This window comes from Phyllobates terribilis, unplaced genomic scaffold, assembly GCF_046119375.1.
Source record: "Phyllobates terribilis strain yellow unplaced genomic scaffold, ASM4611937v1 Scaffold_3__8_contigs__length_932513732, whole genome shotgun sequence".
Classification (NCBI taxonomy): Eukaryota; Metazoa; Chordata; class Amphibia; order Anura; family Dendrobatidae; genus Phyllobates; species Phyllobates terribilis.
The window spans coordinates 500,719,230-500,738,155 of NW_027362763.1; the positions used below are offsets into that span (position 1 = coordinate 500,719,230).

General features: G+C 47.9%; 1 pseudogene; it reads right to left on the minus strand.

Annotated features, from left to right (window-relative positions):
• Window positions 1-4,107: 4,107 nt before the first annotated feature.
• LOC141258201 (glutamate--cysteine ligase regulatory subunit pseudogene) lies at window positions 4,108-4,922 on the minus strand (annotated as a pseudogene).
• Between the last annotated feature and the right edge of the window lie 14,004 nt (window positions 4,923-18,926).

The following is an 18,926-nucleotide window of genomic DNA, read 5'->3' on the forward strand; positions in this document are numbered from 1 at the left end:
TGGTCTTCACATGATGTGGCTGTATTCCATCATTTAATCAAGGATTAATAAACAAGCACTTCGGAATTTTATTGACTGGTATGCAGTGCCGTCTTTTCCTATCAATATATATTCTTTGGACGGCACCTACCAGGACACTGAGGCTGAGGCCGTGCAATCATCTGCAGTGTGGTGAGCTTTTTTTCTGCTGCTTTTTATAAATAACAACGCGGTATATTTTAAAATGTGCTGTTGTTCATCTGAGGTTGTAGTTATCCAATTTCAAAACCATCTAAAGATTTTATTATTATGTCCTGATATAAAAACCAAATCATATTAATAACATGATGATACCGTCTTTATCTACACTGAGGCAGGTTTATTTTGTTTACAATGAAATTGCTAATGTAGTTGGTGTTAGAATTTCGATCTAATCTTTTCAGGCATTCCAAAAATGTCTGCTTACTCTAAACCTCCGCATTACATAACTGTATTACACATTTTACTCAACATCAAGTACACAATTGTATTATACATGAGTGATTTTTTTTACTTATATTTGCTTTATAATCACATTTAACTGTAGTTTTTAGATTTAATGCAACGATTCTAACCCCAACCTTATTCACCCTCTTCTCTCAAGACCCCTTCAATTTTCCCCTTTCATGCTGTCTGATGTTTCCAACTCAGGCAACTCCTATCCACAGAACCCAGGCTTGGTATCACTGGTAACTTGTTTACATATACCTTGGTAAATCACCATCCAATAGCATAGCTGCCGCAGGTCGCTTTATATCTGTCTACAGAAAGGCAGGGTGATGCAGTGGCTGAGGCACTGGCGCCTCAGCAAGCACAAGATGTCCAAGTCCTGGCGCGGTGACTTTATCTCGCCGCACTGGGGCTCTGACATCCTATATGTGCTGAGGCGCTATGATATCAGTATGTTGGTCTGCAAGGCCCTCATCGGGATCCTTGATTAGATGAGAATATAATGTTTTTTATTTTAATTAAAACTTGTGGTGTGGGGGTCATTATACATTTTGGGAGCTAATGTGGGGGACAGTATAGAGTTTGGAGGCTAATGTGGAGGCCATTATACAGTCTGGTAGCTAATGTGTGGGCCATTAAACAGTGTGGGAGCTAATCTGGGGATCATACCGTTTTGGGGCTAATGCACCGGCCGATATGCAGCATGGGAGCTAATGTAGGGGCTATTATACAGTGTGGGGGCAATTATACATTGTGAGGACTAATATGGGGGGGCCCGCATACAGTGTGTGAACTAATTTGGGGGCCTTTATACAGTTTGAGAGCTTTTGTGGGGGTCATCATTAAGTGTGGGGACTACTGTGAAAGCCATTATACAGTGTGGAGTCCATTATACAGTATGGGGGCCATTATACAGTGTAGATTCTACTGTGGAGTCCATTATACAGTGGGAGGGCCAATCTGGGGGTCATTATACTGTATTATGGGGTAGCAGTACTATGTATATGGGAGTTATGGAGACAACATACTGTGTATAGGGGAGCTGTGGGGGGTATTGTACTGTATATAGCAGAGTTATGGGGACATCATACTGTATATAGGGAAGCTGTCAACCAATTAAACTGTGTATAGAGAAGCTGTTGGTCCATTATACTGTATATAGGGGAGCTGTGGGCCCACCATACTGTGTATAGGGGAGATGTGGGGGCATTATACTGTGTATAGGGAAGCTGTACATTGGAAGACTCGGGACATTATTAAATTTTTTGTGGGCACTTTAGAAGCATTATTGTTATAGGGGCACTCAGAGTACAGTTATCATCAAAGTTGCACAGGAGGCATTATTACTTTCTAGGGGCAAAATGTGGACACTGTTTTCTAGGACACTTGAACAGGGCATTATTATTTTCTAGGGGGCAATTTTACAATCAAGAGGGCACAAAGGAGGCATTAATACTATGTAGTGGGCCCAAGTAGATCCAAGATGCATGGTTTATACAAAACCTGTGCCCATGATAATGTTAGAGTTCAAAATCATGGAAACAGGTTTTGTATAAACCATGCATCTTGGATCTACTTGGGCCCACTTTGGCTCATCGGGTTGCATTTACTCTGCATTTACCTCCTTGTGGAACTGAGTCATTTTCCTTCATTCAACTTTTAGGATGTTTTTCTAGAATTATTGGATTTTTGCACTTTACTTGCACTCTATTTGCACCTTATATATAGATATAGATATGTTTCCTCATCCCTTGATTTCCGATAATGCAATCATATATTTGTTTTTTTATAGGTTTTTGATTGTTTATGACTTATTCATTTTGAAGACCTTATTCATATGCCTATGTTGCCATATTGTTAGTCAGAGAATGCCATAACCTTAATAGGGCTGTTGGGTAGACTTCACGTGGCCTTTGGTCTTTTTAATTATTTTTAATTTATTGTTTGTACGTACAGTACAGACCAAAAGTTTGGACACACCTTCTCATTTATAGATTTTTTCTGTATTTTCATGACTATGAAAATTGTACATTCACACTGAAGGCATCAAAACTATGAATTAACACATGTGGAATTATATACTTAACAAAAAAGCGTGAAACAACTGAAAATATGTCTTATATTCTAGGTTCCTCAAAGTAGCCACCTTTGCTTTGATGACTGCTTTGCACACTTTTGGCATTCTCTTGATGAGGTTCAAGAGGTAGTCACCGGAAATGGTGTTAAAACAATCTTGAAGGAGATCTCAGAGATGTTTAGCACTTGCTGGCCCATTTGCCTTCACTCTGCGGTGCAGCTCATCTCAAACCATCTCGATTGGGTTCAGGTCTGGTGACTATGGAGGCCAGGTCATCTGGCGTAGCACCCCATCACTCTCCCTCTTGGTCAAATAGCCCTTACACAGCCTGGAGGTGTGATTGGGGTCATTGTCCTGTTGAAAAATTAATGATGGTCCAACTAAACGCAAACTGGATGGAATAGCATGCCGCTGCAAGATGCTGTGGTAGCCATGCTGGTTCAGTATGACTTCAATTTTGAATAAATCTCCAACAGTGTCACCAGCAAAGCACCCCCACACCATCACATCTTCTCCTCCATGCTTCACGGTGGGAACCAGGCATGTAGAGTCCATCCGTTCACCTTTTCTGCATCGCACAAAGACACGGTGGTTGGAACCAAAGATCTCAAATTTGTACTCATCAGACCAAAGCACAAATTTCCACTGGTCCAATGTCTATTCCTTGTGTTCTTTAGCCCAAACAAGTCTCTTCTGCTTGTTGCCTGTCCTTAGCAGTGGTTTCCTAGCAGCTATTTTACCATGAAGGCCTGCTGCACAAAGTCTCCTCTTAACAGTTATTGTAGAGATGTGTCCGCTGCTAGAACTCTGTGTGGCATTGACCTGGTCTCTAATCTGAGCTGCTGTTAACCTGCGATTTCTGAGGCTGGTGACTCAGATAAACTTATCCTCAGAAGCAGAGGTGACTCTTGGTCTTCCTTTCCTGGGGCAGTCCTATTGTGAGCCAGTTTCTTTGTAGCAATTGATGGTTTTTGCAACTGCACTTGGGGACACTTTCAAAGTTTGCCCAATTTTTCGGACTGACTGACCTTCTTTTCTTAAAGTAATGATGGCCATTTGTTTTTCTTTAATTAGCTGCTTTTTTCTTGCCATAATACAAATTCTAACAGTCTGTTCAGTAGGACTATCAGCTGTGTATCCACCTGACTTCTGCACAACACAACTGATGGTCCCAACCCCATTTATAAGGCAAGAAATCCCACTTATTAAACCTGACAGTGCATACTTGTGAAGTGAAAACCTTTTCCGGTGACTACCTCTTGAAGCTCATCAAGAGAATGCCAAGAGTGTGCAAAGCAGTCATCAAAGCAAAAGGTGACTACTTTGAAGAACCTAGAATATAAGACATATTTTCAGTTGTTTCACACTTTTTTGTTAAGTATATAATTCCACATGTGTTAATTCATAGTTTTGATGCCTTCAGTGTGAATGTACAATTTTCAAAGTCATGAAAATACAGAAAAATCTTTAAATGAGAAGGTGTGTCCAAACTTTTGGTCTGTACTGTATTTCTTTAATGTGTGCAATAACATGTCAGTGGTTTGTTATGGATCTACAGCTTGTTAATGGGGAGCTTTCCTTTGCGCTTGTATTATGTAGCCTTTTGATTTAATAATTCTACGTGTTTTCACAATGACAGAATAGCGCTAGATCCATTCTGGTTGCCAGCCATCCACTTGGGCTCCTTGGATGCCTTCTCTAAGAGTGTCTTGAAAACTTTCTTCAGATAAGATTTCTTTGGAATCGGTGTGTGTTAATAGCTGAATGTCAAACTGCTTTGCAAAGGCCGTTAGGTCTGGGGGCATGATGCAGCACTACGCCAGGTTCACTTGGTTATTATTTGGCTTTATCTGTGCCCAGAGGTAAAGCTGTTCCAAGAGTGGTTTATCTAAATCTGATGTCCCTATAGCAACTACTTTATTGTCTTGTACCAGACTTTCCATTTCCCTCCAGTAAGGCTGCAAATGTTCCAAGGTAAGAGAGACTCCATCTTCCAAAGGATGTGGCGCTATGATCACAGAATCCAACTGGGTAACCGCGAGGGTGGAACAGGGCATGTCCACAGTGTGTCTGATAGATGAGAGGCCGTTGCCCAAAATAAACAGCTTTACAGACACCTTCATTTCATCCATCTCTTCAGGGTTTATGGTTTCCAGGGCCGGGGTCATGGTACATTGCAGTGTATTTGGAGATTCCTGCACAAGCTCCGGACTAACTTTCAGGCTCCATTCATTTAGAGTTGTCCTTATACAATCACCCAACTCCTCACTGGGGGTGACCGCACATTTCTTCTTCAGCTGCCCCCCAGTTCATCAGGTTGCCGGTGTGCAGGTGCAGGGTGGTTGCACTGTCCAGCTGTGCCACTGTCAGTGCCCATGTTACTGGCGTGTGCAGATACCGGTGAGAGCGTGTCCTTAGCCACTGTGCACTGATTTAAATTTTAGACAAAGATAACACAAGTAAACACATAATGCAGTTTTTAAGTGAAGGTCTTTATTATTAAGGGAAAAATAAATCCAAACCTAAAGGGCCCTGTGTGAAAAAGCGATTGCCCCCTAAACCTAATAACTGGTTGGGCAACCCATAGCAGCAACAACTGCAATCAAGCATTTGCGATAACTGGCAATGAGTCTTTTTCAACGCTCTAGAGGAATTTTGGCCCACTCATCTTTGCAAAATTGTTGTAATTTAGCCACACTGGAGGGTTTCCGAGCATGAACCGCCTTTTTAAGGTAATGCCACGGCATCTCAATCGGATTAAGGTCAGGGCTTAGACTAGGCCACTGCAACATCTTAATTTTGTTTTTCTTAAGCCATTAAGAGGTGAGCTGGCTGGTGTGTTTTGGATCATTGTCCTGCAGCATAACCCAAGTGAGCTTCAGCTTGAGGTCACAAACAGATGGCCCGACATTCTCCTTCACAATTTTTGAAAGCAGAATTCATGGTTCCATTTACCACAGCAAGTCTATCAGGTCCTGAAGTAGCAAAACTGCCCCAGACTATCACACTACCACCATCAAATTTGACTGTTGGTATGATATTTCTTTACTGAAATGCGGTGTTACTTCTACGCCAGATATAATTGAACATACACCTTCCAAAAAGTTCAACTTTTGTCTTGTCAGTCCACAAAGTATTCACCCAAAAGTCTTGGTGCTCATCAAGATGTTTTCTGGCAAAACTGAGAAGAGCCTTTATATTATTTTTTCTCAGCAGTGGTTTTTGTCTTGGAACTCTGCTATGGATGCCATTTTTGCCCAGTCTCTTTCTTATGGTGGACTCATGAATACTAACCTTAACTGAGGCAAATGAGGCCTGCAGTTCTTTGGATGTTGCTGTGGGGAACTTTGTGATCTCTTGGATGAGTCGTCACTGCACTCTTGGGGTAATTTTGGTTGCCTGGCCACTCCTGGGAAGGTTCACCACTGTTCCATGTTTTCACCATTTGTGGATAGTAGCTCTCAATGTGGTCCGCTTGAGTCCTAAAGCTTTAGAAATGGCTTTATAACATTTTCCAGACTGATAGATATCAATTACTTTGTTTTTCATTTGTTCCTGAATTTCTTTGGATCGCAGCATGATGTCTAGCTTTTGAGGATTTTTGGTCTATTTCACTTTGTCTGTAAGGTCCTATTTAAGTGATTTCTTGATTGAGAACAGGTGTGGCAGTAATCAGGCCTGGGTGTGGCTAGGGAAATGTAACTCAGCTTCCCAAACATGTGATAAACCACAGTTAATTTCTGTTTTAAGGGGGACTGGGGTGATTAAATCAATTTTTCACACAGGGACCTGTAGGTTTGGATGTATTTTTCCCATATAAAGACCTTCATTAAAAAACTGCAGTTTGTGTTAACTTGTGTTATCTTGGTCTAATATTTAAATTTAACCAAGCAATGTGAACTGAGGTCTAAGATGGTAGACATGCAAGAAATAGGAGCATGTTCACACTAGCAAAAAGAAGCAAAGCCTACAAAAGACAAAAATATATCTCATACCCTACCATCATTATATATAAATGTAAAGCAAAGTTGCATAATAAATATAGGGTACTTAGTGAACTATTTTTGATCAAAAAAAGTATACAAGCCGTCCCACCAGCGGCAAGGTGACCCTAAATTGGGACGGTACCTATACTGTCTATATTAAAAACCTTACTGTATATCAAAGTTGAAGTAATGCATATAAAAGGGTAGACAAATAGGACCGGGTCCCAACTCCAGACCACCTAGGCCCGTGGTAAGCTACATATATACTAATCAGCTCAACAAAGGGGATGCCACACCCTTAAATTGCACAGAATGCAAACAAGACAAAAAACCAAGCAATGTGAACTGAGGTCTAAGATGGTAGACATGCAAGAAATAGGAGCATGTTCACACTAGCAAAAAGAAGCAAAACCTACAAAAGACAAAAATATATCTCATACCCTACCATCATTATATATAAATGTAAAGCAAAGTTGCATAATAAATATAGGGTACTTAGTGAACTATTTTTGATCAAAAAAAGTATACAAGCCGTCCCACCAGCGGCAAGATGACCCTAATATTTAAATTTGTATTGTGATCTGAAACATTTATGTGCAAAAGAATACGAAATCAAGAACTGGGCATGTGGCACCCCTGCGGATTCAGTTGCCACAGACGTACTGCATCTCACGCAGAAGTGTGGTACCCCACTCTCAGGTGCAAAGTGTTGCAGCCAAAATCCACAATTACATCGCTGAAAAGGTGATCACATAGGGTCCAGGGGACTGAGAGCATGTCGCCCGACAAGGCTGAGTGTGAGGCGCAGGGCAGGAGGGTGAGAGCCAGCGCAGTGAGACGACCTGGAGAGGTACACAGAACGGGTCCCGTCCAAGTGCTCCTGAGATACCTGAGAGTTTGCTGGATCACTACCCCGGAGGACACAGGACACAGGACGAGGTGGGTGGTTATAATCTGGCCATTGTAACCTGGAGCAGCTCAACAACTGTGAGTAAAAGCCTGAAAACTGCATCCCACTCTGTTCTTGACTAATTGCTGCATCACCTGCCCTGCACTACACTGCACCAACAACATCTACCTCATAAAATCATCATATACTGCCCTGGAGCTTAGCTCTGCCCGTGGAGAGCTGGACCAACTCTGCTGTGTCACCATCATCCACAGTGGATCTGCACCGCAGCGGCGGCCCCATATAGCCACATACCACAGGTGGCGTCACGAACATTATCTCCAAAAACTTTATTCCCCTTTTCTTTTCTTTAATTGACCGCCCTGGGTCACGGACCGGGTCACTGCCACCGTGACATCCCCAGCACCGACTGGCCCGGCTACCAAGTACACCACGACCCAGGGGGCGCGTCAGGAACACCAGTGTAGATATCTTTAATTGTCTAAATAATAATCAAAGCAAAGTGTAAAATATTTACCATAACATGGTGGTCATTACACCCTGGGCACCTGGGCGGCTGCTCAGGTTGCACCTTTGAAATGTCCAACCCTGTGTCTTACTGTTTTGCCTTGTATGCCCTTTTTCAAATTATTACCATGTAACCTTGTAAATAATTTGGTTTTCTTCCAGAATGATGACTGATCTTATCTACTTAGTGATTGCTCTCGTTGACTTACATTGGAACATGCCTTTAAAAGGGAAAATTGGCATGGGTTGTCTCAAAAGCACTATGTTTAAAGAGTATGTTACTAGTGACTACTAGTGATGAGTGAGCACTAAAATGCTTGGGTACTCGGTTGTTCGAGTCTAGCAAATTGGAACGCTTAAGTGCTCGATCCGGGCAATGAGCCCAATGTAAGTCTATGGAAAACTCGTGCATTTTCCCGGCTGCCCCCCCCCTTGGAGGTCTGCAGAGGGCCTAAAAATTGCCCAAATTGATAGGAACAGTGCTCAAATGACATGAGAACAGCATGGTGAAGACCACTGGAAGCATCTCTGACTCCCAGGTTACTGCTGTAAACAATGTTGTCACTTTTACAGACTCACAATAAAACATACAAAAACGAAACCAAAATGGATTTTCCTGGGAAAATTGTTAAGGAACATTCTTTCCAGGGTAATGACTTGTATATAAGGCAAAATAAATAACCGAAAACAAAAATGCTGCTCCACACCTTGGGCTATGTTCACACGTAGCGTTTTTTGTTGCATTTTTGCACTTTTGCATAGCTTTCAACCGTGAAAAATACATTCACCAGTAAATTTCATTTTAACATTTTACCACCATATCTGGCCATGTGATGTGTGAGACATGATAAGACACATCCTGTTTCATTTATGAAGGAGGGACTCTGAAAGTCAAAAAGCCTATTTTTAAAGGGCCATCAGACGGCCCTTACTATTCTTAAAGGGCCAGCAGTCAGCCTTCACTGCAGCATCGGCGTCTCTGCTAGGCAGAGACGCCGTCCCTCTCACCTCCCCGCTCCCCGCGCGGCGTCCTCCTGCGCTCCTCTTCCTGCTGCGGCCGGCGCGCGCAGCTTCCCGGGCACTGTACTTAGGGGGCGCGCGCAGTCCTGTTTGCCAGCTTGTCTACTCTCCAGCCCGACTGTCTGTCTCCAGTCATCTGCCAGTCTGTCTATGGGCAAGTCCACCTGCTTACCAGGAAGCACCTGCCAGTAACCTGCCTGCTACCTGCCGTGCCTGCTAACCCGCTCACCTGGGAGCGCTCGCCTGCTACCCGTCTGTTTCCTGCTAGCCTACCTGGAGGCTCTGCCGTCACTTGCCGTGACCACCTGATAGCCTACCTGGAGGCTCCTGCTGTCACTTGCTGTGACCACCTGCCTGGTAAAACTAGAGACTACTACTTGCTCTGCTGTCACGTACCGTGACCACCTGTCAGCTTACCAGAGACTTCTGCCTGCTTGCTGTGTCCATCCGTCATACCGGTCAGTCCCAGCCATCTGACCCGTGGGAACCACCTGCTCTCTTACAAGGTCGTCCCCAGAGTAGCACCGGGTCCCTCTGCCCGGATCTTCCCTGGTCACGGAGTCGTTAGTCGCCGTCCGACCAGGGTCGGTTCGGATTGATACTTAGTTACGCCCCTCTGGGTCCCTCCTTGCACCGTGGCACAGAGGTTCCACCACCTGGACCCGTAACACTCACTAATGTTAGATAGTCATCATCTGGCTATGCTTTGTTGTTCCCATTATTAACGAGTGGGTCTCCTATACTGTTATTGCGTATGCAGTGACTGCAAGGGATGCCAAAAATTTGGACGCACCCCAATACCCCTTTGAAGAGACATAGAGGAGAACCTCAGTAAAAAAAAATGTTCCCATTATAAAGGAGTGGGTCTCCTATAGTGATAATGCCCATGCAGTGACTGCAAGGGCTGCCTAAATTTGGAAAATACCCCAATACCAATTTAAAGACACATAGAGGTGGGCCTCAGAAATGACATGTTCCCATTAGAAAGTAGCGGTTCTGCTATACAGTTATAGGGTATACAGTGAGTACAATGGCTGCCAAAATTTAGGAAAAACCCCAATACCAACTTAAAGAAACATAGAGGTGGGCCTCAGTAGCAACATGTTCCCATTAGAAAGGAGCGGTTCTGCTATACAGTTATAGGGTATGCAATGAGTACAACGGCTGCCAAAATTTGGGAAAAATCCCAATACCAATTTAAAGACACATAGAGGTGGGCCTCAGTAACGACATGTTCCCATTAGAAAGGAGCGATTCTGCTATTCAGTTATAGGGTATGCAGTGAGTACAACGGCTGCCAAAATTTAGGAAAAACTCCAATACCAATTTAAAGTCACATATAGGTGGGCCTCAGTAACGACATGTTCCCATTAGAAAGGAGCGGTTCTGCTATACAGTTATAGGGTATGCAGTGAGTACAAATGCTGCCAAAATTTTGGAAACACCCCAATACCAATTTAAATACACATAGAGGTGGGCCTCAGTAACGACATGTTTCCCTTAGAAAAGGAGAGGGTCTCCCATACTGTTCTTGCATATGCAGTGACTGCAACGGGTGCCAAAAATTTGGACGCACTCAAATGCCCCTTGCAAGAGACATAGAGGAGGGGCTCATGAAAAAATGTTCCCATTATTAGGAAGTGGGTCTCTCATACAGATATTGCCTATCCAATAAATGCAACGGCTGACAAAAATTGGAGGCACTCCAATTCACCTTGCAAGAGACGTAGATATGGTGATATGATAGTGGTGGAGGATGAGGATGAGGAGAAGGAGGAGGACAAGAGCAAATAGACAAAATCAGGAAGCGTATACCCATGTCTGGGTGTGAAGACAGAGGTGCATGGGAATAGAGCTAGATTTCTAAAAAAAACACTGTATTTGAGTTTATGTTATGCTGCTATCATTTGGTGGTGTTGAGAAGTCTGGCCAAATACAGCCCTTGTTCATTTTTAAAAGAGTCAGCCTATCAGCATTTTCATTTGACAGGCGGATGCGCCTATCAGTTATAATTCCTCCGGCGGCAGTGCAAACCCGCTCTGACAAAATGCTAGTGGCAGGGCAGGCCAGGACCTCCAAGGCGTACAGAGCCAGTTCATGCCACATGTCTAACTTGGATACCCAATAATTATAGGGCACAGAGGAATAATGGAGGACATTGGTATGGTCGGAAAGGTACTTTTTCAGCATGTTGCCAAACTTTTCCCTTCTTGTGAGACTACCCCGCGCATCAGGGCTTGTGCGATGGGAGGGTCTGAAAAAACTGTCCCAGAACTTTGACAGTGTTCCCCTTCCTCTGCTGGATTGCATTTGTGTCTCTCCCGCCTGTACTCCTTGGTTTTCCAATGAACTGTGACCTCTGCCGCCAGCGTTTTCAGATGGGAATTATTTTAATAATTCCGCAACAAGGGCCTTCTCGTACTGCCCCATTTTAGCAGACCTGTTCACCGCGGGAATAAGAAATAGAAAGTTATCCTAGTAGCATGGGTCTAAAAGTGTCAGCAACCAGTAATGACTGTCACCCAAAATTTGGAGTCGGTGATCTGAAAGCTGCAAGCGCTGCTGAAGCACGGCAAGTGCGGCAGAAGCTGTAGCTGACTTTCTGAAATGGGCACACACACAGCATACTTTGACAAGCAGATCTGGGTAGGTTTGGAGAAACCGCTAAGCCATGAGATTAATCACATGGTCCAGGCATGGTACATGTGTGAGCTCGCTTCACTTCAGAGCCACTACCAGGATCCAGCCATTGTCACACATGACCATGCCTGGCTGTAGGTTCAGCGGTTTCAGCCACAGATATACCTGCTCTTTCAGAGCTGTCCACAACTCTTCAGCGGTGTGCGGTTTGTCACCTAAGCATATTAGCTTCAGCACAGCCTGTTGCCGCTTGGCCGAGGCAGTGCTGCAGTGCTTCCAGCTTGTGACTGATGTGGTCATTTCGGAGATAGAGGCTGAAGAGGAGGAGGAGGTGCAGGAGCTGTAGAATGTGGGGGAAACCCTGACTGACTCAGGTCCCGCAATCCTTGGCGTCGGGAGGACGTGTTCCGTCCCAAGGTCCGACTGGGTCCCGGCTTCCACTATATTAACGCAGTGTCCCATCAGCGAGATGTACTGTCTCTTCCCACAAGCACTTTTCCCACATGTCCGTGGTTAGGTGGAATTTTCCGGTAACTGCGTTGTTGAGGCCAATGTTGTGGGACTCGTGCTTGTGTAATGTGTGGACGGCACATTGGGAGATATATTGGCGGCTGGAGACCGAAGGACGGCAGCCGCCATCAGGTTGGGAAAGCTTCCGTCTCCACCAGCCTAAAAGGAAACATTTCGAAATGTGTGATTTTAGTAGTATGGCCTGTGGGTCATTGACTGCATATTTGTGCTTGCGTTCCAAGGACTGGGGTAGGGAAAATTGAATGCTGCACTGGGACAGAGACGTGGTTGCTGATGGTGCTAGTTGAGAGTGTGCAGTGACACGTGCAGAGAGGCAGGCATCTTCACATGCCCCATGGACAGGGGATTGGCGTGCACGTACAACAGAGGAAGAAGCAATGGTGTCATCCGCAGACAATGTTTCTGGACCCTGGTGTTCGGACCACCATTCGGGTGCTTTGCTGTCATGTGACTGAGCCTTCTGGTGGTGGTCAGGCTGGTAGTTGTGCTGCCCCAGCTAATGCTGGAATAGCAGATGTTGCAAATGGCCTTTTTTGGGTTAACTGGATAGCCTTTAAAAATGCCAAACTCGGGAAGACCTAACCCTTGGACAGGCAACTTCCCTCCTGTTGGTGTTCTGGGGAACAGTTGCTTGCCTTGTGTCTCTGGCCACCCCACTACCTCTTCCTGCCTGTTGTGGCGCTATGGATCCCTCCCCCTCTGTGCTGCTGTCCTCGCTCATCATGTCACCTTCCCAGATTGGGTCAGTGACTACATCGTACACCACCTCATCTTCCACGCCCGCACCCTGGTCCTCCTCCTGACTTGCTGACTTAACAACATCACTTGTTGCCAATTGTGTCTCATCATTATCTGCCTCTTGTGACAGTAACTGCAGTTTCCCACGTCACCTTCTTGTGAACGTGACTGCTCAAATATTTGGGCATCGTTACCTGCGATCTCCTCATGTCCCGCTTGAAACAGGCAGGGCGAGAGGCCAGAATCTATAAATGGAAATGTGAACAGCTCTTGGGAGTGTCCAAGTGTGGGATCACTTGTCTCCAAGCACTCGGCATGCTGGGAGGAAGGAAGATCAGGGTGAGCATTATGTGCTTGTAACATACCTGGCGGCGTCCTTGCATAGTGGTCCATCTCCCACTGTGCAAGAGCGCGCACTTGATCTCCAGTCCAGTCTGCTAGCCTGGCTTCCCTCCATGCTGTCTGCTTGCCTCTGTTTCTGCAGCTTAAAGGCAGCGCCCGATCGCTTCCTGTTTCTTGTACCTGCTGCAGACACACCCCTGATGCATCCTCAGCCTATTGCTGTCTGTCACCTGGTATTTAACCCAGCTCCTCCCAAGAAACCCTGCCTGAGCATTGTGTTCTGTCAGTTGGCTTCTGGTCACTGATATGCCAGGTCCCGTTTATGTTTCCTGCCTTCGGTATCAGTTCCCGTATCTGAACTGTGTCCTGTCTGTATTATCTTCTAGCCTGTTGTCTTCTGCCTATCCTGGAGGCTGTATTTCCAGGCCTGTGTGAACACGCTCCTAGCGTGTTCTTTCCGCCTTCTAGGGGCCGCATACCTAGACCCGTTCCTGTATCTTGCCTGTTCCTGTCTGAACACGCTCCTAGCCTGTTCGTTCCGCCTTCTAGGGGCTTTATACCTAGACCTGCTTCTGTATCTTGCTGCTGTGTCTGTTCTTGTCTGAATACTCTCCTAGCCTGTTTCCTGTTTTTCTCTATGTCCATGCCTTCCCTTTTTCTGCAGAGTCTGAACTCGTACCTAACTCCTGCTCGTTGTCACTGTACTTCCGTTTGTGAGTTTGTGGTCCACTCGCTACTTCACTGCAAGTACCCTGTGGGTATCTGGTTCTGCCTTTCCCTTCCTGTCTGTTCCGTGTGAACAGAGCCCTGTCCCTACTGCTCTGCCTTGCTCACTGCTTCGGCGGCTCTAGCCTGCTCTGCCTTGCTCACTGCTCCAGCAGACCTGCTCTGCTCGGACCCTTTGCTCGCTGCTCCGGCAGTCTCGCTCTGCTCTGACCCTTTGCTCGCTGCTCCGGCAGTCTCGCTCTGCTCTGACCCTTTGCTTGCTGCTCCGGCAGTCTCGCTCTGCTCTGACACTTTGCTCGCTGCTCCGACAGTCTCGCTCTGCTCTGACCCTTTGCTCACTGCTCAGGCAGTCTCGCTCTGCTCTGACCCTTTGCTCGCTGCTCCGGCAGTCTCGCTCTGCTCTGACCCTTTGCTCGCTGCTCCGGCAGTCTCGCTCTGCTCTGACCCTTTGCTCGCTGCTCCGACAGTCTCGCTCTGCTCTGACCCTTTGCTCGCTGCTCCGGCAGTCTCGCTCTGCTCTGACCCTTTGCTCGCTGCTCCGGCAGTCTCGCTCTGCTCTGACCCTTTGCTCGCTGCTCTGGCAGTCTCGCTCTGCACTGACCCTTTGCTCGTTGCTCCGGCAGTCTGGCTCTGCTCTGACCCTTTGCTCGCTGCTCCGGCAGTCTCGCTCTGCTCTGACCCTTTGCTTGCTGCTCCGGCAGTCTCGCTCTGCTCTGACCCTTTGCTCGCTGCTCCGGCAGTCTCGCTCTGCTCTGACCCTTTGCTCACTGCTCAGGCAGTCTCGCTCTGCTCTGACCCTTTGCTCGCTGCTCCGGCCGTCTCGCTCTGCTCTGAGCCTTTGCTCGCTGCTCCGGCAGTCTCGCTCTGCTCTGACCCTTTGCTCGCTGCTCCGGCAGTCTCGCTCTGCTCCGACCCTTTGCTCGCTGCTTTGGCAGTCTCGTCCTGCTCCTCTCTCACTCACCGCTCCAAGCGGCCTTGTCCTGCTCTTCTCTCGCTCACCGTTCTAGGCGGTCGCGTCTTGGTCTCTTGCTTGCCGCTCTGGGCGGCCTCGCTCTGCTGTTTATCCACCACGTCTGCGGTTCTGTTCCTGAGTCCCAGTCTGTACTGGGTCCTATCCACTCGGTGCTCCAACCTGTCGTACCTGCCAGGACCTCCCTGCCTGCATACCCGTAGTGCTTACCAGCATCCACCCATCTGTATTCCAGCCGTATCTGCCTATACTCACCAGTTGGTGTGCCAGCCTAACCTGCCTGTTCCAGTATTCCCCTGTGTGGGTCTGACCTGGAGTAGCACCTGGTCCCTCTGCCCGGTTCCTCCCTGGTGCACTGGCGTCGTATGCCGTAGTGCGACCTTGGATCGGGCAGATACTTAGTTACGCCCCTCCAGACACTCTCCGGTTCATGGCACAGTGGAATCACTACATACACACGCACACGCCACTCAGCCCGGGCGTGTGCATTACAGTGGTCCAGAATCACTCGACCACATAAGACTGGACTGTGTGGAAGATAGGGTGGGGATGGCAAACCAACTGGAGACATTATCTGCTATCCAACCAACAACCTTTTCACACTATCTGGCTTCAAGAGTGGTGTTACGCGCCCTCCCTAAAAAGTGCGAGTGGAAGTAGGTCGACATGATGTGTGAGTTTGTTGTGCTCCCGCAACAAACACAGTTTCACCTTCCACATGGCCTTGGCCTCTGCACTCACCATCAGCATCACGTCCACTTCCATGTCTTTCACTACGTGCCTTGCCCATTTTAAATTATTTTTGCTATTTCCTTGTTGAAAAAAATTTGCAGGATTATTATCACATTAAAATTTGCCCACCTCAGATGGACTTGTTACACTGCAGTAGCAATATAATGATACTATTAGTTACTGGCCAAGTCTGGATGTATATTTGCCTGATCATGGTTATGGTGGTCAGGCTGCTAGTTTTGCTACACCTGCTGATGGTGGCCTGGCAGATGGTGCAAATGGCCTTTATCTGCAGAGTCTTTAAAAAACAACCAGACTCGGAAAGAACTAACAGTTGTACTGGCAACTTCTGCCATGTTAGTTGTAACATACCTGGCGGCGTCCTTGCATAGTGGTCCATCTCCCACTGTGCAAGAGCGCGCACTTGATCTCCAGTCCAGGGTGTCTCTCTGGCTTCCCTCCATGCTGTCTGTTTGCTTCTGTGTCTGCTGCTTAAGGGCGGCGCCCGATCACTTCCTGCTTTTTGTACCTGCTGCAGGCACACCCCTTGTGCGTCCTCAGCCTATTGCTGTCTGTCACCTGGTATTTAAACCAGCTGCCCCAATTAACTGATGCCTGAGCATCTTGCCCTGTCAGTTGGCTTTTGTCTCTGACATGCCAGGTCCTGTCTATGTTACCTGTCTTGCAGTATCTGTTCCCATGTCTGTACTGTGTCCTATCTGTGTACCTTAACCTGCAGTCTGTACTCGTTCCTTGCCTGTTCGTTCCGCCTTCCTGGAGGCTGTATTTCCAGGCCAGTCTGAACACGCTCCTTGCCTGTTCGTCCTGCCTCTCTGGGGGCCGTATTCCCAGACCCGCTCCTGTATCCCGCTGCAGTGTCGGTCTCCTCCGTACACTCAGTTCCAGTCTGAACTCTCTCCTATCTTTTACCTGTTTTTTTCTCTATGTCCGTTCCATTCCTTTTTCTGCAGAGTCTGAACTCGTACCTAACTCCTGCTCGTTGTCACTGTACTTCCGTTTGTGAGTTTGTGGTCCACTCGCTACTTCTCTGCAAGTACCCTGTGGGTATCTGGTTCTGCCTTTCCCTTCTAGTCTGTTCCGTGTGAACAGAGCCCTGTTCCCACCGCGTCTGCGGTTTTCGCTTTGCTCAGCTCTGTCCGCTGCGTCTGCGGTTTTCGCTTTGCTCAGTTCTATCCGCCGCGTCTGCGGTTTTCGCTTTGCTCAGCTCTGTCCGCCGCGTCTGCGGTTTTCACTTTTCTCAGTTCTGTCCGCCGCGTCTGCGGTTTTCGCTTTGCTCAGCTCTGTCCGCCGCGTCTGCGGTTTTCGCTTTGCTCATCTCTGTCCGCCGCGTCTGCGGTTTTCCTTTGCTCAGCTCTGTCCGCCGCGTCTGCGGTTTTCGCTTTGCTCAGCTTTGTCCGCCGCGTCTGCGGTTTTCGCTTTGCTCAGCTCTGTCCGCCGCGTCTGCGGTTTTCGCTTTGCTCAGCTCTGTCCGCCGCGTCTGCGGTTTTCGCTTTGCTCAGCTCTGTCCGCCGCGTCTGCGGTTTTCCTTTGCTCAGCTCTGTCCGCCGCGTCTGCGGTTTTCGCTTTGCTCAGCTTTGTCCGCCGCGTCTGCGGTTTTCGCTTTGCTCAGCTCTGTCCGCCGCGTCTGCGGTTTTCGCTTTGCTCAGCTCTGTCCGCCGCGTCTGCGGTTTTCGCTTTGCTCAGCTCTGTCCGCCGCGTCTGCGGTTTTCGCTTTGCTCAGCTCTGTCCGCCGCGTCTGCGGTTTTCGCTTTGCTCAGCTCTGTCCGCCGCGTCTGCGGTTTTCGCTTTGCTCAGCTCTGTCCGCCGCGTCTGCGGTTTTCGCTTTGCTCAGCTCTGTCTGCCGCGTCTGCGGTTTTCGCTTTGCTCAGCTCTGTCCGCCGCGTCTGCGGTTTTCGCTTTGCTCAGCTCTGTCCGCCGCGTCTGCGGTTTTCGCTTTGCTCAGCTCTGTCCGCCGCGTCTGCGGTTTTCGCTTTGCTCAGCTCTGTCCGCCGCGTCTGCGGTTTCGCTTTGCTCAGCCCTGTCCACCGCGTCTGCGGTTTCGAATTTGTCTCCCAGTCTGTACTGGACCCTACCCAGCCTGTGCTCTAGTCTGCCTGTTCCAGTATTCCCCGGTGTGGGTCAACAGCCGTGTCCGGAGTCTGACCTGGAGTAGACCCTGGTTCCTCTGCTCGGTTCCTCCCTGGTGCACTGGCGTCGTATGCCGTCGTGCGACCTTGGTCGGATCGGGCAGATACTTAGTTACGCCCCTCCAGGCACTCTCCGGTTCATGGCACAGTGGAATCACTACATAAACACGCACACGCCAGTCAGTCCGGGCGTGTGCATTACAGCATGCTCAGGCCATGGTTCCCGTTGAGCCCTACGGCCTTCGCTCTCTGAGAAGTTTTCCAGCGAATACATGCATTAAAAATAAATAAATATATATATTTTTTTTCCTTAGCTGAGTTCCAGGCGAATTGCGCACCCGTCCAGATGGATCTATCTGCTCTTCTTCCTGCGGATCCGCCACGTTACTATGGGGATCCAAGACAGTGTCGTGCATTTGTGGAGCAATGCATGCTACACTTCAAGTTCTACCCTCTTTGTTTTCCCACCGATCGGGTTAAGGTGGGATTCATTATGTCTAACCTAGCGGGTGATGCCTTGGAATGGATCAACCCCCTATGGGAAACACAGGATCCGATCCTCCTGGACCTAATGGCCTTCCTGGTGGCCTTTCTAATGGTCTTCGATGACCCTAACCCGGAGGCTCCTGCTGAAGCTTCACTTCCCAATATCCCGGAGCAGCCCCAATGGGTAATGTGTGTGGGTAGCGCAATAGTCCTCCAGCCCAATGAGACTACTGCCCACCCAGAATCCTCACAGGGTGACTACGCTTTCCGGAATACTTCTCCCAACCTCAAGAGGCAGTCCAGACGTGCTAGACGTAGAGGCAAGCCGTCACGCCAGGGTCTATCCTCCCTGAGACCTCCTGACCCCAACCTTGAAGTCCCTACTGAAGCTTCATCTCCCTGTATCCCGGAGAAGCCCCAACGGGTAATGTGCGTGGGTAGTGCACCAGTTCTCCTGCCCGAAGAGACTTCTGCCCATCCAGACTCCACACAGGAGAACTTCCTGCACCCGGCATCAGATGCTTCACCCACTTTAACCGGTGTGCATGTCCAAGGATGCTCCAAAGCTGTGGTTACCTCAGAGTCTGTGCACCTCTAATACCTGGCGGAGGACCCCCTGTTGCCTCCTGAATCCTCCGGGATACCA